We start from the raw sequence: 20,842 nt of genomic DNA, 5'->3' as shown, positions 1-20,842 counted from the left end.
GTGAGTTGTCCAGTTTCTCAGAAATTAAAAAACATAGTGAGGAATGTATAGCTTTAGACCTTGGATGCAAATAAATATCATTTCAGCATTACCTTCTATTTTCCTAAGGAGTGAAAAAGTTTCTGTTACTCTGCTCTGTTTTCCATAGCATTACATCACCACAACAGCACAAGTCTATTTGCCCTTTTTTGCCCTCATAAAAGTCTTTGGTTCCCCTTTCAAATTATACAGCGATGTACTCTCACCTCCCACACTACTTAATTCTGCAGAACATTCTTCTGGCAAAGATGTTTTCCAGATGCAGGGCACTGACACATGAGTCTAGCACTTTGAACATGTTGAAGAGGTAAGGTGCACATCTCAGTGCTGCTTTACAGGAAGAGGTAACAATTGGGTTTGCCTTCTGTCCCCATCAATAATGTAAAAGGCCACAGATATAAAATAGAGGTACTGTGAACACCTGGAGGACATTTCATGTTTCCAATTATCAGCATAGTCTTGGAGTATAAATATTATAATGGAAAAGATTTTGTAAGAGCTTGATGAGCCTTATATAATGGTATTTAATTCAACTAGTTGCTATTATAGGACAAGTGAAAACCAAAATCTGCTTGTGCCTAACAGGGACAGAAAGAAAAAGGAAGAAAAACAAATAGGAGACATATGGAGACAGCCTGAAACATCTGTAACACAGCTTATGAACTATAGGTTAAAGTATCCTTCAGTTTCAAACCACCAGTACTTTAAGGCAGGTTAATATTCAATGGTACTCTAAAGATTCATCCATCACAAGGACAAAAATATAATCTTACAAGTGGCTGGATCTTTCTGACAAGGTTAAGACCTCTGAATGGCAATATTCCACTAAAATTGGTAACAGGAGACAGAAATTTTCTTCCCTGGGAAAAAAATAGTAGACATGAAAACTCACCCCAAAATTATGCTGCTGAATATGAGCTAATGCATTAGCAATTTTACTTTCCTGCTCTCACAGTCATCAGTCATCTAAGTTGCTGCAAAACTAATTACACAGTCAGGACAGAGGCACTACCTCAGGTGAACAAGTAAGCGACTGAACCAGTCAAGCAACAGATAAGCAAGCAGTGTAAAACGTCCAGAAACAGCTGAAGTTAATGTGGCTACATGAGGTTTGTGAGTAAAATCTGAGCAAAAAAAATCTGAATAAAATTTTAAAGGCAGAATTAAATGCAAATAACAAGCTAAATCAAAAATATAGTAGTAATGGTGAAAGTTGCCATTATACTATTAATACCTGTATCTTGAGATACTTTAGTGCCATTTAGGGAACTAGAATCAGTAGGAGGTAAACTTAAAAGTCTGTGAGCCAGACTGAAGTATGAACTTTCACTGCTCAAGGTTTTATCTCTGTGGCTGGCAGGCAGATGCCTCAGAAACTTGGCAGGGTAGGAGACAGAAAACAAAGTCTAGTAATGACAAGCAAAAACCCATTAGTTCATAAATACTCTCACAGGACTCAGCCTCTGCTCCTAACAGCAGGTGAGTTTGGCTATGTAGCTATATTTGGAGAATGTAATTGGCTTCACAATGTGAGCTGGTGCAGCAAAGTCCCCGAAAAATGTTGTTTCATTGGTGCTTTTCTAGACACTTCCTAAGAACGTGTGGATCTAATGATGAAGTTTAATTATAGTGAAAAGTAAGCACCCTCCTTAGAAGACCTTTGTCTGTGACTTTGTTTAAATTACAGAGGCAAAAGATTCTGAAATTGAAAGTTATGGTATGGACAGTTGAGGAGATTTTCAATTTGTACACAGTATAGTCTCTCTTTTCTCTTTAAGGCTGTTGGAAAAATCTATAACTAGAACATTTAATAAATCATAGGGTATATTTTTGTTTCTTCTACTTAGTTTATGGCAGAAAAATTTCAGTGGAATTTGAAATCCTTTAACACAGCTATTCATATTAGCTCATGTCCTGATTCTTGATATTTCCATTTCATGTTATTATATTTTCTTCTGTCACATCTAGCAAATACTTAGTTTTTCTTATACTTAGTGGCAAAATATTATGTTCAGTTAGTACCACTGTAACTGGTCTGTTTTTAGTTACTAAACAGAAATTTGACCATTATAAATCTACCAAGGCACATAGTATTGCTATGCTACACACTACTAAAAAACAAAAATTATTCTTAGACGGTATTTCATGTTTTTAGTTCTTGTTGGAAACTTCTGCAATGGAACTGTATATCAAATTGAAAATAAACACATATAATCTTCATACAAGCTAGATTTACGGCAATTTTAAGCAGAAGCACATTCTAATCAAAAAAAAAAAAAGTTAAGTTATTGTTAGTAATTCTTAAAAAGAAATTCAATGTAATATAGTAAAATCTGGATATTTTTCATAAGTAATCAAACCTACCTAGAAGCTATGGCCAATTGACATTTTCTTAAAAGAAAACTTCTTTGTAAATCAACTGACAACATTTACAGTACCTGTTAATGATACTGTCGGTTGAAGTGTTATTTGCCTTCTGTTAAATATGTGACCCTAAAAAATTCTGGATATTACTTTAGATTTACATGAGCTACTATGGCTTCAGATATAAGGCCTAATCCAGAGCTCAACCACCATTTCCCCCGTTAAATTCATTAACTTTAAGCTAAGTAACCACACCAATACTCACAAAATATTTGTGAAACGGCGTATTAATAATGGCTTTCCTCCTGTATTTTATCTGGACTTGAGAAACAACAGGCATGACATTATCCCAAAAAGTGATAAATCCAATATGTAAATGGCGTTCAAAGGATAATTGCTTTAATGCATTCACAACATGCTTTCAACAAACTGGCACTCAGCATCTGTTTTCAGGTATTTTAAATTAAGTTTACTATACTGATTCCATACTTAGTTCCACATAATTGGATATTGCTTGCACAGTGATGGATCATTTATTTTTTATTCATTTTGATGATAAATAGCAAATTTTGGGAAGCATTCAAATACATTTTCTATAGTTATAATGACATATATCTATTACCAGGGACTTTATTATCTAAATGAATTGTTTAGCTTTCCAGTGTGATTTTTTTTTTTTTCTCAGAAAATGTAGATACAATCCTAAAATGTTCTCTACCAATACATTTTTAAAACGTGGTTGTGATAGAAAATGTTAAACCATATTTCTTATATTTCTTGCTTATGCAAAATGACTTAATACCATTGTTGTTATTACATTGCCCCAGATCTCAGTCCAAAGTAGAATAGACATCTACTCTTATGAGCAATATTAAACCAGTATAATGTGACTGCCTAAAATTCTCTAGTGATTTCAAATCCTAATGGTCCTTATTTCTTTAATAAAACACTTTGAGAACTGGTGATAAGAAGCGATAATGTTGTACGCAATAATTATTATTATCATTATATATATATATTTCTAAATATAGAATTCATGACAGAAAGCTTCAGAAATGTGTTTGCCTATAAATACTTTCCAGCAGAAATAGAAATCAGGTATTTTTAATACAAAATTACTTCATTCTAAAGATGACAGCAGCATCCATGAAATAGTCTTTGAGCACATTATTCACGTCATCCAAGGCATTTCTATGGAAGAAAGCATTTCTATGGAAAGAAATGTTATTTTTACATTATGCTTGCATAAAATGTTTTACATTATGTTTAATATCTTAAGTGTTAACAAGTGAAAGAACCAATTTCTAAAACCCTTGAGTTTTGGAAGATACATATGGTTCAAATAATCATAGCTCTCTTCTGATGAAACACAGACAATCCGGTCTCTTGAGGGCTCCATTTATTAAGGTGTACTGCTTACTACATGCTTATTACCACACCAATCTGGTAAGGGTAGAATTTTTCCTATGGAGAGATCCAGTGTTTTGACAGAAAGAGAATCTGGTGCTTTCATTTAAAGGGAAGATGCCAGAAGTCAGGGTTTTATGCTATTCAAAATGACTGTTAAATTGAATTTCCTTTGAAAAGATGGAAAAAAATGAGCTATCCCATGTGATTTTCAGGGGCATATGTTCTTGGGCAGGATGGCATGTGATTGACAGTATACGTAAGGCTTTCTAGAATCGTCAACATGATAAAAAACAGAATGAAAGAGAAAGGAGACATAAAAAAAAGCAAAGGGAAAATGGAGATGGAAAGCATGAAAAAGATGAAAGCAAACTTTCAAGTTATTTTTTTTTCTGACAAATCAATTACTCACAGCAGATACAGACTTTGAGATAATATTCCATAGGTGAATTTAAAATGATTAGCTAAACCTCACATGCTGAAATAAACTCATGTTTTACTGAGAACAGCATCTCTAAGTATCAGTGAATGGAGCTATGTGGAAATTATTATATTGTTACACCAAAGTCCATTCTCTTTAATTGACAAGAATAGCTTCTTTTAAAGATTTAATTCACAGAATAGAGACAAGTATTCAGCTGCTAAACATCACTGTCTTCAGAAAGCCTACCTAATTTGAGGTAGCTAGCACTTACATATCTGTGATTCCATCCTGTTCTTCCTGGTACATCCCAAATACTTTTGAATATTTATGAAAATGTAATACATAAAAAGTCTGTTTGTTGTACCTCCTATTTTATTTATTTATTTATTTATTTATTTATTTATTTATTTATTGAGAGGGATTTTTATGTAAGAATTTATACTCTTATACTGTTGGTGGGATTTGCCTCATTCAGCTTTTATCTTGTTTGGTCAAGTGTCTAGTTCAAGATCACAGAATCACAGAACTGTAGGGGCTGGAAGGGACCTCAAGAGATCATTGGGTCCAACCCCCCTGCCAAAGCAGGTTCCCTAGAGCAGGTTGCCCAGGTAGGCATCCAGACAGGCCTTAAATATCTCCAGAGAAGGAGACTCCACAACCTCCCTGGGCAGCCTGTTCCAGTGCTCCGTCACCCTTACTGTGAAGCGGAACTTTCTGTGATCCATTTTGTGGCCATTTCCCCTTGTCCTGTCCCCACAAACCATTGAAAATAGGTTGGCCAAATCCCACAAATATAAAAGATATTTATCCTGCTGTCATATTTATTTATTTATTTATTTATTTTTAATCAGAGCAAGAGAAAGAGGAATTCCTAAATGATATTTCAAAATATTTTGTACAGGAATCCAAAGGCATACAACCTATTTCTATGCTCTGAATTTTAAGGAAGCCTACTAAATTTAATAGGTGAAGTCCACTACAAAGTTCATTCTATACATTAGCTAATTTTGTACCTTGACAATGTTTGCAATTTTCAGCACTGCAATGAAAAGCAATACATAGAAATAACTGTCTTTAAAATTTTTGTCTCCACTCTTTCTGCCTGAGAATGCATAATTAACTGTAAAATGCCAGGTAGGTTAAATGCCTTGGAAGAAAGAGACAGATAAAAGCTTTATTTGAATAAATTTGGACATGTACTTGAAAGATTTCAGAATCGATAACACTTTGCAAACAGTAGCAGTCAAAACTTGAGGTATTTCTGCATTTGTCTTTGAGATGGTAGAACTCAGCAGAGTTGATCTTAAGCGGTGCAACCAGAGATTAAAAGTGAACATTAGACAGCTCTTAATGGTCACATAAATTTTACAAATTATATTATGAACCATTGCACTTTTCTTGCAATTTCAATCTTGAGAAAATTCTTACAGTAAATTTTGTTATGATTTTGATTAAACATCTAACAGTCAGAAGCTACCTCCTACTGAATTTCAGATGTAATTTGTTCTCCTAAACCTTTCAGATGCTTTTAAAAAATACCCAATGGTAAAAAAAAAAAAAAAAAAAAAAAAAACAGGTCCTGTCACGCTAGAGAAATCTACATGTAAAGTGGAGAAACAATCTCACAAAATTACAAGTAACATCTCTATATCCTCATTCAACCTGAGAGTAACCATAAAAAAAAATTTTCCTCCTCTTCCTCCTTCAAATTAGAACACCACCTTGGTATTACCCTGTCCTGATTCATGCCACATGGTACGTATAAATATCATCCATGTATGGGGTGTTCCTGCATTTTTTTCTTCACTTTCCCTTTACAAATTTACCTTTTTCTTGGTTCTTGCTTAGGCATTGGTGCTTAACTTCAGATTTTTTACGAACCTATCTTTTCTTGATATAGCTGACTTTACAGAAGGTAGAACATTAGATATTTACATTAATGGTGTTTATTCCTCACAAGGGTTATTGCTTTCTTTTTTTCTCTAGTATGTAGATATATAGATGTACTACAGAAATGAGAGGTTGACATGTCTTCATTTTCATAGACTAGAATATTGTGTAGAATCCATAGTGACTGAGGGATTAGAAACATGCAGTGCTGGACAATCCTTTTCTCTAAGAATTTGCAATCTAAATGGAAGACACAGCCAAACAGTGCAAAAAGAAAGATTTCCATTATGAAGATGGGGAAAATGAGAAAATACTAATTTCAGATTTCACCAAATTCCCCAGGGCTTGGTTTTATATTTACGTGATTGGCAAAGTCATTCAGGAGGTTGGAAACTTCATATTCTGAATGAAAGTAAAATGAGCAACTCACATTGCTACAATCCTGAGACAGATGATGAGAATTTACTTTCAGAAAAAAAAGGAAGAAGAAGAACATAGATGTATTAGAACTGGGACGGAACTCTTTTCTGGCACTGAAAGAATTTCTAGTGACTTCGAAAAACATTGCAATCCTAAACTGTAATACAATCTTCAAATACTGAACATTTTCAAATATTGAAAAGTCTTATAATTTTCACTTTGACCTAATGGAACTACTTTGATAATTTTGAATATTTTATTGTGATTAAAGCTGGTTCATCTTAGCCAACTAACACTTCAGAATGAAATGTTCTTTGGACAAAAAGGAGTATTCATTTAAAATGTGCAAATATACCCTCCCCCCCTTTTTTTTTTTTCTGGCGAAAATAGTAACTAATGAAAAAAAGAAAGTAAATATTAAAACTTTTAAGATGTTGTATTAGAACTATAAGTCCCAAGTACTATACTACTTATGAGTCTGACAGTAATGTTTTTGTTTGCAGTATAAACAGAAATGTATATTGCAATATGAATAGCAATTTATATAAATGTGTTGCAATATAAACAGAAATTTATATTCTGCATATTATTTGTGACCTTGGGGCTATTTAAGGACATGCTTCATATTGCTCCAGCATTTATACTCCATTATACAATTCTCCATTCCTGATACTACAGAAGGTATGTAAAATGAGCATCATGAACTGTATGAAATAGCTTGTCACAGAATACTGTTATTATCAAACTGTCACAAGTGAGTACACTTAGGAACTTAGGTCCTAAACATATATTATTTAACTGAAAGCTATTTAATTGTTTATATTATATTTCATTAATATTTTAAAAGAAAATGTTACAGTTAAGTCATTCTGCCATTTGCCATATAAACTTAACTGAGGTTCAAGGGAATTTTCTCTCTTTAAGAATTAAAGAATTGGGAACATTTTATTTTATTCTGACCCCGCTAGGATATTATAAAATACTGTCTGCTCTGAAAGCAACAAGAAAGCCTTCTTCATAGAGAAAAGTAAAAAGGAGGAAAACCATCAGAAAATACACATTTGTGTTTTGTAAATGAAATATTTATATTATTAATAGCTTAAATATGCCAGTTTTATTCACAGAAATAAGTACCATCCATATAAACTGTTTCTAATTTCAATATACTCTTTTGCTGCAAGATATATTTCTCAGTCTAGGAGCTGCATAAACAACTTTTAGGTACCACTGGATGGTTGGCACTGAGACCACATAGTCCACAATGTGTATCGCATTTTTATCACAAGAAAATCAGATGAGAATGTTCTTCCTTGCATCTTTTGAAATCACATACATTTGTTTAAGTTGAGTGTAAGATAACTATAAGACATTCGCTCACCATTTCAAACTTTCAGAAGCAATGGAAAATAAAGTTGTTAAAACACAACACAATTGTAAATGTTGGCTTTAAAAAAATAAAAGAGAGAGAGAGAAACAAAAACAAAAAATACTTCAAAGACAAAGGAACCAAGGAATTCCATTGGGTCATTTAACAATAAGGATACAAATAATGTGACAGTCAGATCTATTAGCCTCAGAATAATCTGCAAAGGCAAGCACCAGAACTGTTGTTAGATGAGCCAATTAAGCAAGGATGGGAGGAAGCATTCCACAATCTACTCTAGTTATTCTAGTTAATAGCCATGTACTAGTTGGAAAAGAATTAGCTATCTTCCAGGTTATTCACCCATTTTCACGTTCCGTGATACAATTTGCACTAAAGAACAGAATTTTCTATATGCATATATTGATACCAAGTCATTAGTCGGACTTGTCACTTTTTCAAGTAAGATAAAAAGGTAAGATAAAAATTCCATCTTTGTGGGAGTACAGGCATCTAAGGAAAATACTCTGTGACCCACAGAATGTGTGCTTGTGTGCATGAGTATATATATATATCTCTATATGTATATATACATTGTATTTATATACATTATTTCACACAAAGTTCTCATTTTATCGACAAAGCTGCTTCCCATCTCAGACTGTGCTAATAAAGGTGGTATTCATAACTTCATAATAAAAATACAAATATGATAGCTATAATGAGGATCTGTATTTTCAAAAGATTATTGCAGAAAAGTAAATTTGATAAAAGCAAGCAGCAGTCTGCTTTGTTTCTTTTTTTTTTCTTGTGACAGCAGTTTTCCTCTGAAACTAGTTTCAATGATATCATTACAGAAAATAAAGATAAACTCTAAAAATTGTCACACAACTAATTTATAATTACACATTGTCTATGCAAGTCTTGCCTAGTGCTTATATTAATGCAAAAAAAAAAAAAAAAAAAAAAAAAGGCTAAATATCTATTGAAAACAATGACCATTTCTTTCCCTATAGATTTAAGCATTTTGGTAATTCATAGATCACTTGGCTAGTGTCTTTATATCAATTATTAAATTAGGTCAAAAAGCCTAATATTTTGGAATTTGGATTTATTTATTATTTATTTAGAAGGTTTATAAAGATCAGAGAACAGTAAGCAAGTCCTTTAGAAGGATTTATTTTCACTGTGTATCCATTGGTTGTTTACTATGATAAGGGTTTACACGTTGTTTTAGTAAGGCAGCAATATGGAAGCTGTCTTTACTGAAATCTAGAAGCCATGTTGTTAGCATAGGTGCCTTGACATTGTCAAGGCAACTCTGACTTCCACTAAGTCTATGTGCCCCTTTACTTGCATTTGTACCACCAATATAATCATCAGCTCTTTAACACAAATTTTGTGTCTTGAAATACCATCCTTTGCTTCAAGTAAGCTGTACTACAGACATCTAAGGAATCCCTTCGTGTTAAATATTTATTCTATCTCCTTTTTACATTCTTATGTCAGAGAGTTTTAAATGAAAAAACAAGTGGAATGAGTCTCCGGAATATTACTGTAAACATTCAGAAGTTTCATTACACAAGAGTTCTCAAAATTTGGATTCATTTATGCTTAATCACCTTCATATGTCTTCCATTACCACCTAATTTGGGCTTTCGGTCCCAGAACTCAACACACAGTTATAAACACTAAGCTTCTCATCAGGCTACAAACTCTATGCAGGTACTGACTTTTTCCTCTTGAAGACTAATAAGTCTTTTGAAAAAAGAAATTATAGAAATATTTGTGATTAGAGTGTAATGTAACAAATCCAGAAAAGGATGGATGTAACATAGATTCAACTTCAAATGTTCCATTCAGTCTTCGTCACTGAGTGAAAGACCACAGCAGCAAAAGATGGCAAGATCATGGTGCAAAAGAGAGTATTATAAATTGCAAGTCATTTTGGTATGTTTAAACAGAAACTGAAGACCAGTCCTATAGAGGCAAAACTCATTTCAGTTGGCCTATTTCCACTGGTATAAAAGAAAACACACCTATGCAGAATCTAGCCCTTTATACACTACATTTCCGTTTCCAATTTAGTTATATAGTCTGCTTATTTAAATTACAGAAAAAAATTGCTGGTATTAGGAACAAGAATACCCGATGCCTACAATTAAAATGCAAAATACTTCCAATTTACCAAACAATTTCAAGATAAATTTAAAAATATGTAGGCAAACCTACTAGTAATGTTTGTAGCCCTTGCTTTTATGACTTATGTGAGCTCTGATATTAAACTAACTATAATTTTCAGTTCAGATGGTACAGATTCATGTGTTTAGACTAAAGATTGCAAGTTCCTTTTCAACATTATTTGATCTCTCCTTCTGGTTATAACATTAATTGCATGTGACAGAAGTGGCAGAAGCCTACAAAACATATTAACACAGGTGGACCTTTGGTGCTTATTTGTAGCCCTGTTGAATAAAGTATGCTTCAGGCTGTTTGTATAGGTCTAGTAGCAGGGCTGGAACTTAGGAGTGGTAAGGTTACCTAAACCGTAGCACAAGAAAGTCAAGTCATCCAATAAAGTTAAGGTTGATTTCAGCATGTCACATTTAAAAAACAAATATGTACATTGCCTTAGGAGCACATTTGAAACAACAAAGTCTAGTTGAAAAGAAAGTTTTAAGAACATTATTTCAGCATGTATATTTCTGTTAGGAAAAAATACACTGCTTAATGAGCCTCATTTTTTAATCTCCCACAGATGTAAATTGTACTTGATTCTACTGTCTGTAATTTAATTTAATGCTTGGAATGTTACAGTAATATACAGTAACTGATATGTCCTTTGATTGTGGAATTGCAGACCAAAATTTTTATAATTTTTCCTGCACTATAGTTTTCTTATTGTAAAGAAGACTAGTTTTAGCATGAACTTCTATTATTCAGTCCTTATTAGAAATGACATATAGAACTAAGGAAAAACCAATGTTGGCTTTATGTCTTTCCTTATTAATTGGAAAGCTTTCAGTTGGATATGTATGGGATTTTTCTTTGTGTTGTTAACTATGAAGAATATCTTGCAAATTTAAGTAATGGTTAAATAGAAGCACTAGTTGAATAACACTGTAGGAGGTACTGTGAAATTCTGCAATAATATAAGTTTTTTTTTGTTGTTTTGTTTTGTTTTTTAATATTGCTTTATCCTCACTCCCACTAAATACTTTTAATTCCTTGAGGAACTAGGCACTTTGCATTCAGTACAAGAAAGATGCAAAAAGAGTGTAGTAATATCCAAAAATGTTTTTCACTTTGATGTCTTTCTAGTCAGAGAGTTAACTTAAATGTTTATATTAAAACATAGCACTAAATTACAAAACATGGTGTGATAGAATTTTAATGGCTTACTCAATGTTAGTTCAATACATGTATAAATTAGAAAAATAATGTATTTTGAAGTGCCAATACATAGGTTTCTTTTCAAATCAAAATGTTTCTGTTCTTTTACAGCTGCTCTTCTGTCAACTAATTAAATATAGGATATCTATATTTTCATTTTTATAAAGGGCTAATAGAATACCTATAATGAAAAAAAAAGTATTTAAAATATTGAAAATGTATTAAACAAATAAATAAAGTATTTAACTTGTTTAAACTAGTCATATCTCATTTCTCTGTAACCAGAGACTAACGGCAATCTATCGAGTGACCTGAATATTGTCTTAATTTTTCCATAAATCTAGACCTTCCTAATTTTATGAGTTTTATGTAAGAGAGAGCCTTATAAGTTTTTTCATTCATTCAGATTGAAATTGTCAATACAGGTGCAATGCATCACTCACACTCTATTTTTAACCTCTTCTACAACATTGCCAGCTTCCACCATGACTGTTGCTGCACTGAATTTTCTGCAAGTGTTCAGTCTATTGGAGAAGCTAATATTTTTAGACTGCAACTTTCTCTTGTGATTGTGGAGAAGATGCTGAACATGTGACAAAACCATGAAGACCTGAAACCACAAGAAATTGAAAAAGAAACAATTTCATTTCATTTCATTTCATTTCATTTCATTTCATTTCATTTTCAAAATGAAATTTTCATTTTCAAAATGAATTTTATTTCGATGTTTCTGATTTCTAAGCTCATTCAATGATTTGACATAGACATTTGATTATTCAGGTTGGGCAGTTCTTAGCACAGCATTTGTTCCTCTGAAATTAATTTTGGCATAAGCAACTACGTAAAATTATGACTGATTTTACATAAAGTTCCCCCCCCCCCCCCCCCCCGACAGTGGTGAAGGTTGAAGAAAAGGCTAGAGACATCTGGAAGCTTGTTCAAAAGCTGTTCAGCTGTCCAAAGCAAGCTTTTGTTTGTTTGGTTGTTCTTTCCACTATTGATAACAGAATGGGGATTTAATGTTTTTGTTGTTGTTGTTTTATCACTTTTTAAAATGATGAATAGTGGACAACAGACCTATATGCACCACATATTTTTTTAACATAAAATTGCTAATAGAAGTACAATGTCCAACTCAAGCACTTGCAAGTATCAGTATAACACTCAGAAAGACAGTGGTACTAGACTAAATAGTTATTTATTTACTTGTGCTTATGAATCAATACAAACAGAATGCTAATCATTCATTAACTCTGTAAAATAATCTACTTCCTTCTTCGGAAGAACTGTAGATTTTTGAAGGCTGAATCACTTGCTTCTAAGGAAACCGTCTGAATATAAATATTTGCATTCCTGAGAAGATATTATTCTCTACAGAAGCTAGGAGCACTTAGGTTTGGCTTTATGCCTAACTACACACCTTTAATGTGCAACAGCCTCAAAACTCTTGTACGCTCTATTGTACCTAGAGGTTAAGTGTGGCATGTTAAGGGGAGAGCAATTTCAATTAAAAATGCAATAACGGCATTAAAATATGCACTGCCATACCCTCAGTAAGCTATTATCTGTTGCTTTCAATAAAAGCTTATTAAGGATTGCTGAATTATGTGTGCACAGGGAATAACATAGTTGCTGATGGTGGAGGCAGTGGCACTTGAGCTATGTCAGTCTAAGAAAAAAGAAAAAAAAATTCAAAAAAATGGCATTCACATTTTGGCACTTCAGTGCATACTTTTTTTTTCTTTTTTTAGTAGTTTTTTCTTTCAAAGCTACTGAGAGTAGAGAGAGCATGAAAAAAATTATATTTTATAATGTTTATCTAAAACAGATTATGTAGGAGAAATACGTTAAATAGGCAGCAGCAGCACTACACAGAAAATCAATGAATTATATGACCACAGGGTTGTTATGTTAGATAAATACACAGGACTATACAGCATTTCACATTTCTATATAAGAATCTGCCATTAGGCTTGTTGAATTAATAAGCTCTGCCTGAAAACCATTCCAGCTTATTTGAAAGTCCACCTTGAAAACTGAAGCTGATCTATGGTTGTTCCATAGCTTGCCAGGTATTTTGTCTGCCTACAGTTTCAAAAGGTTTCTAAGCCATCCTTACAAGTCAGGGAGGGGGGAGATGTTTTCTTTAAAAAAAAAATTTTTTAAAGTGGGGGGGGCAGGTGGAGATTAGGCAAAAAGGAGATGACCTTTACTAAAACTTTTATGTCTTGAAAAGAACATGCGCTGGCTGCTGGAAAAGCATCAGTTATTAGTGCTGCAAGCAATAATTATTACTACTAACAAGCATTCTCACTCATATATATGATAGCATGTGTTTTAAGATCCAGATTCAGTGACAGATTTTTAATGAGCTCATTTCATAATTACAAATACTCTGTTGCTCCCCCACAACACAGAAGCATTTAAGATATTCCATCATGAAACTTAAATTAACAATTCCCTTATTATTTTTGTAAAGATCTTCTTTACCTCTGAATTCATTAGTAGGCTACATACTATTTTTTTTTCAGGTCAGTTTTATAACAAAAACAAAAAAAAAATTATAACAAAAAATCTTGGCCCTTTTTCAAGAATTTCTTATACATATGTGGCTCCCTGCAAATCACATAGCCATCTCTTTTCATTCCGTGTGTTAACACCAGGGCTGGTTATTAGCATGCAAAAAGCATGACTTTCATTGTTGGCATTGATATACCTGGAATATCAACTGGCTGTGTAATGAAAAGCCCTCACCTCAAATGGAAGTTGAAAGTTGAAGAAACCTCAGTGAGAGCTTCAGAGGCCATCACAGGATTTTATCTTTTTTTTTTTTTTTTAACACTTCAGCACTTTTACTTATTTATTTATTTTCCCTGTAAGATTTTTCACAATTGGAATGAAGTAAAATAGTGATTTAAAGGTAATCACTATGGTTTCTGCATTAATGGATACTCTCACACGTTGTAGTTTAACTTACTTCTTTTCATTCTTTATTGTTTCCAGGCATATACTCAAGACATATAATTTGTCACTGAACACTGAAATTGTTTGTCAAATGGAAATATAGGGTTCCAGCACTGATGACTCTCACTTCTGTTTGATTTTGTTTTTCCCCTTGCATGAACACTATTAGTACATGCATGTCAATTCAAATTGTTTTCATTACACGTGAAATGGAAAATAAACTAGCAATGGCTTTTTGTGTTCAAATACTATGTTAACATTACACAGCATAGAAGCTGTAGAATGAAAACTAATTTTGACAAGAGAGAAGAAAACAGTAAGTGTGTGGTGGAGTTACCAAATAGTATAGCAGCAGGTGTTTAATGGAAACACTCTTTGTAAAGACAAGACTTTTTGGTGCCTGAAAAAAAAAAAAAAAAAAAAAAGATGACTAATTGGGAGGATGATTAAATGATTAATATCCTTTTGCATATAAACAAAATAAGAATTCTCAGAAAAAAAGCAACTAGCTACAAATGTCAAATAAGAGATACTAAGAATGCATAGATTAATCAAACTAGGCTATATCCCATTAATCATATATCTCAAAATGTCATAAAAGAACTTTAATTTATACCTTTCTTATGCACTACCGATGGACTTCATAAGTTCATACATTTTTGTAAAGTAGCCAAAATGTCAGCCTGATAAATGTTTTCACATGATCAAAATGCTTAAAATGGTGTTATTTCTGTCACATGCTGATGAATGCAGGAAGCTAGAGTGTAATAAATTGCAGTGTCTGGAATCAAGGATGACTTTGATCATTATGGCAAAAAAAATATTAATAAAAAAAAAAAAAGAGGAAAGTCACTCTGAATCATGTTTCTTCTATTCTGCACTATATTCAGCCTGAAATGTAAATAAACAAACCAAGAGATATTTTTCAAGGAACTAATTAAAATTTATTTGTACTAAAAATTTAATATACGGTGAATCTCTGTGTTACCAATCTTATTATAGAAGAGAATGAATGAATTAGATTTGGTAAACATTTTGCCAACATTATCTAAACTGTGTTTAGCCACTGATATTCTCAAAAAAGATCACACATCAATAAAAAAGAACCATTGCTTATATACAAAACAACATTTACAGAAGTGAAACTGCTGTTACCTCTTCTGAGAGGTGTTAATGATGTAATAGGCCCCACAATTGTGAAAGAGTATGGTCTCCTTGGCTACATAAGTACTGCTAAATAAAACCATTTTTATGGCTCAGATATATGCCACATAACATATACCCATAAAATTAAACTGTTCTAATATCTTCATCTCCAAACAACATTAAATCATCCAACCCCCCCCTCAGAATGGTCCTTGTTGTATTGTTCCTTGAACCATGCCCAGATATTATTTGGAAGTGTACTAGTTTTCACAGTAGCCAAGAAGAATATAAAAAATTAAATGTTAGGGATAATTGCAGGTCAGTGCTACAGTGGTGTTTGTGTTCTGGATCCACTTTTTTTTTTTTCTTTTTTAATTAAATGCAGTCTTTCCTCTTTATTAAATCTGTCCCTGCTAGTTTTGTTTTCCTTTGGATCATTTATTCTATTGTAAGCTTATTCTATTCCAGAAAATAATAATTATTATTTAACTGATATATTACAGCATCAGTGACAGAGCTAAGTAAGAAGAGTTTTTGTTGTCCCAAGCATCTCTTACATCTACCGTAAAGGGACTGCTTTTGAAGGGCCTGGTTCTTTGTCTTTGGGTTTCAAGAAGCAGCAGGAAAACATTCCTACTGCTGAACCATAACCAAGGGGCAATAATGAGCACAAATAATGTTACCACAGTAATGTTAACCAGCAGCGGTAACTTCTGTAACCATCAACAACAACTTTAAGAAAAGCATATTTGTAATCTGTTAATTAAAATCTCGTTGGAAGCTGCTAGTCTAGTTAGCCTGACTACATAATTCAATAATAATCTTGTTTAATCAAGGAAGCACTTGAGTATGGGATGCAAAATTAAGAAATTCATTCTATTTGAATTAGTTTTTGGCCCCTCACTACCAGAAGGACACTGGGGTGCCGGAGCATGTCCAAAGAAGGGCAACAAAGTTGGTGAAGTGTCTAGAGAACAAGTCTTATGAGGAGTGGCTGAGGGAGCTGGGGCTGTTTACCCCTGAGAAAAGGAGGCTCAGCGGAGACCTTATTACACTCTACAATTACTTTAAAGGAGGCTGTAGTGAGGTGGGGATCAGTCTCTACTTCCAAACACAAAGTGATAAAAGAAAAGGAAATGTTCTTAAGTTGTACCAGGGGAGATTAAGTTTGGATATTAGGAAAAATTTCTTCACTGAAAGGGTTGTGAAGTATTGGAACAGGCTGCCCAAGGAAATAGTTGACTCACAGTCCATGGAGGTCTTCAAAAATGTGTAGATGTAGTGCTTAGTGATATGGTTTAATGGTGGACTTGGCAGTGCTAGGTTAAAGATTAGATTAGAAGATTTTAAAGGTTCTTTCCAACCTAAATGATTCTAATCCAAATCACATTCTAATGGCATGTTCAGTCCTCAGGGAATCTGTGTCACAGAACTTGTCTACAGAAAAGGTTCTAATATTTAACCAAAAAGCCTAGTTCACAATGGATAGATAATCATTGAACGGCTTGGATTGGCAGATCATCTAATTCCAATCCCCCCACAATGGGCAGGGATACCACCCACTAGATCAGGTTGCCCAGGGCCTCATCCAACCTGGTCTTGAACACCTCCAGGGATGGGGCATCCACAGCTCCTCTGGGCAACCTGTTCCAGTACCGCACCACCCTCTGAATGAGGAACTATCTCCTAACCTCTAATCTAAATCTATCTTCTTTTAGTTTAAAACCATTCCCCCTTGTCCTATCATTAGTTGCCCAAGTAAAAAGTCACTCTCCATCTTTTTTATAAGCCCCCCTTTAAGTACTGAAAGGCTGCAATGGGGTCTCCCCAGAGACTTCTCTTTTTCAGGTTGAACTTCCCTAGCTCTCTCATTCTTTCTTCATAGGAGAGATGCTCCAGCCCTCTGATCATCTTTGTGGCTCTTCGCTGGACTCACTCTAATAGTTCCACATCTTTCTTGTGCTGGGGGCCACAAACTTGGATGCAACACTCCAAGTGGGACCTCACAAGGGCAGAGCAGAAGGGGGACAATCATCTCCCTCCACCTGCTGGCCACTCCTCTGTTGATGAAGCCCAGGACGCAGTTGGCCTTCTGGGCTGCAAGTGCATGCTGCTGGCTCATGTAGAGCTTTTCATACACTAGAACTCCCAAGTCTTTTTCTGCAGGGCTGCTCTCAGTGAGTTCTTCTCTCAGTCTGTACTCATGTCTGGGATTGCCCCGACCCAAGTGGATGACTTCCCTTCCTTTTGTTGAAGGAAGATGAAATAGTTGCTTGAAATTATGGAAACTGTAATTTGTAATTACCTTGAAGACAGTGAAGTATACGTCACTTTTACCCATCATGACTTCTTCATCAAACGCATGTTCTGCAGTCAGTATGCATCCAAAAAGGCTGATATTTTGCATATGCACAAGCTACGGTTCCCAGGGAAAATAGTGCAGTTGCATGAGAAATATGTTAAATTTATAAGCAACATAGCAATTGTGACTTGTTCTGGAGCCAAGAATAGAATCTAAACATCATAGTCAGAATTTTGTGCTTTGAAATATATATATATTTTCTGTTATCAGTTCCCCCCTGCATCTTGATACCTGATGCATCTTGATACTTGAACACATCTTATATACCCCCTGCAGGTTGTATACACCTGAATATGGGGAATCCTGCTTAGAGCAGATCTTCAAGTACACTAATCAATACATTGAAAGAATGTAGGGTTCTTTTTAGGGAGGGAAAGGGAACTGTATACTATATCTGCTCAATGAAGACATAAACCTCTTAACTAAAGTATGAAAAAGTTTCATTTTCATATGCCTCTGGTAACCTTTGCCTTCTCACTTCAGCTACATGATAAATCACCATCTTGTTTGCAAAAGCCAACTTTCCTCATTTAAGAAATGAATAATAAGTGTGCTACAGGATCAACCTTGCCATGCCACTGTATCCTCACTTACTTTTTGCTGTAGTCATAGTGTTACATTTTCCACTCTGTAATGTAGACATGCTGAATTGCATAATCCAATATTAAACAATCTATACTACAAAACCACATCAAAGTAACACAAAGGACTTAATTAGCTCCACAAGAGGATTGCAGATATATTTTCCACTACCTCAAGTCTATTTAGCTAATTGCTCTGAAATACGTTGTTCATACTAAAAAGAAAATGTAAGATTAATTTTAAATTAAATCATTTGCTTATCTATACATATTTTTCTTCTGACCCTGACAAAAATATGATGCTTCAGGAAATGTGAATAATTTGAATACTAAGTGACATAGTATATGTGTTGAACCATAGTCTTCTGGTGTTTAATACACATTGAGAAAATGGATTGTTATTATCATTCACGAATAAGAACTAATGTAAATAATATTAATAACTCATAGCTAGTTCTATTAGTACATCGATTTGAACTAAAACATTCGGTCCTGTAGGTTGCAGAAAATACATAAACCTTTTAATATTCTTCTGCTTTATGATGTATGTATAATTTTAAACTATATTGTATAAAAGTCTTATTCACTTACCCATAGTATTTGAGAATATAAAATCTTTCCCAACTCTGCTAAATGTTACATTTAATTGTTTTTTTGATAAATAAATCACATTTAAATACATTCAGATGAGATTAAGACAAATAAAAAGCCACAATAACTAATCTCAATTAAGAAAAAGATGATGTTCTTAATCTGGGCTAGATATCAACTCGAAGATTTTATTGTCTTCAATATTTTCACTATTGACAAGGTGCAAAAATTGCCACTGAACATCCAGAAGTTACAGTTTGGATGCTCTTTCTCACAAAGAAGAAAATATTTACCTTTCTCTGTTTACTAGTATTGTGAAAAATGTACCACTACAACAAATTTTTCATCAGCAGTGTCAAATCATAAAATATAAAATGATTCAAACACCAACAATATAAAACTTTACACAATGAGCTTATGAAATCCTTAAAATTAATAAAACACTGCAGTTATATTATATACTAGGTAGCAGTTTTGGTTGGAAAACAAAGATCAAGGTAAGACTTTTCAGAATTGTTTAGAAATTGAAAGCTTACTAAAGTTTCAAAAATACTCATAAACATTAGTCCCACCACTTCCAGTCTGGCTAGGTTCTTTTGGTTCTTTTTTCAGTTTGATCCATTTTCAGGTACCTCAGTTCTTGTTTGTTTGTTTGTTTGTGTTTTTGTTTGTTTGTTTGTTTTTGTCTCTTTATTTTTTTTTCTCCGTAAAAGATAAATATTTGTATGTATCAGAATTATTAATGTAGCATTTACTTTATTTTTAAATGCAGAATTAAAAATTCATGCTTCTTTGCATTGTTCAAGGTTCTTGTATGAGAACCTTACTAAAATATTAAATATAATTTAATAACTTATTCCTGGTTACAGTTTTACAAAAATAACTTTTTTTGTTCCCGGAAGATCATTTTCTTTTACTGCTTATGATTTTAGTTGAAGTCATATTTCTAAATTTTCCTTTTCTCAACTGGCTTTCTACTACACAACTCAGAATTTTTCTATAACATGAACTGTGATGAGTGACACTTCATCTGTGTGGAAGGAAAGCAGAAAACTCTGAACCATGCACTCCACTTCATGAGCCACCTGCATGGCTAACCTGAGCCTTTCTTCAGATCCTCCTGCATTAGCTTTTTCTTTCTGATCAAATTCAGTAACACTAGCTCCTGAGCTGTAGCAGGGACATCCTGTAGTCACAGAGCTTTGTTATGGGTTTTGGCATCAGAAAAAATGAAGCTGGAGAAGTGTTACAGCATTGCATAATATTTCTTCCTTCTCAATTGAAGTCCCAAGCCGTGGAATCCCAATGGAAGTCCCAAGCTTGTCTTCAGGCTTGTTATGGGAAGCAGTCCTCAGCCTCCTTAGTGGCCTTGGGCTGGCATATGTCATCAGTGTCATCATGCCTCATATAATAGTCTTTCTCAATTCCATTGGAAATGCTTTTCTTTACAGATTTTAGGAACCCCGTTTTTCTTTTCATGGATAATCCCACTCACTAGTTAATCACTCTGGGATCAGTCCTTAGACTTTTGTTTTCTCCTTCCCTGTGGGTCCCAAAAGTCTTGGCTGCAGTTTTAAGAGTAATTCATTAAAGACTGTTATGTTCATTACCATGATTTTGTTACTATTAAAATTGCATTCAATTTACTTGAATCTAATATTCCCGCCCCCCCCCCCCCCCCCCCGAAGGTCATCTATTCTTTGCATTATCTGCAAAATTCATTAGCACACTGCTTGTTTTTATGCCAAGCCCATAAACGAATCTATTAAAATAGTTGCATTCCATATTCTGGAACTCCAAAAACAGCCCTTCTTCAAACTCAATAACTCTCCTTTCTTTATTTATTTCATAAGGTCCTTACTAACACCTGTCTAACCTTAACCCTCAGCTGAGTAATA

At 33.7% G+C, this 20,842-nt stretch overlaps 1 protein-coding gene across 4 annotated transcripts in view; it reads right to left on the bottom strand.

Annotated features, from left to right (window-relative positions):
- SEMA3E (semaphorin 3E) overlaps window positions 1–20,842 on the bottom strand; it is a 151,856-nt gene that overhangs the window by 77,809 nt on the left and 53,205 nt on the right. Inside the window, exon 1 of one of the 4 annotated variants that reach the window (XM_080577667.1) lies at window positions 6,486–6,658. The exons of the other annotated variants lie outside the window; for them this stretch is intronic. The gene's annotated coding sequence lies outside the window, so the exon portion shown is untranslated. Of the gene's footprint in view, window positions 1–6,485; window positions 6,659–20,842 lie in introns of those variants that run through there. 4 annotated transcript variants of the gene reach the window in all.

Source organism: Anser brachyrhynchus, assembly GCF_964034855.1.
Source record: "Anser brachyrhynchus genome assembly, chromosome: 1".
NCBI classification, from domain to species: Eukaryota; Metazoa; Chordata; class Aves; order Anseriformes; family Anatidae; genus Anser; species Anser brachyrhynchus.
This window is presented reverse-complemented; position numbering and strand designations above follow the sequence as displayed.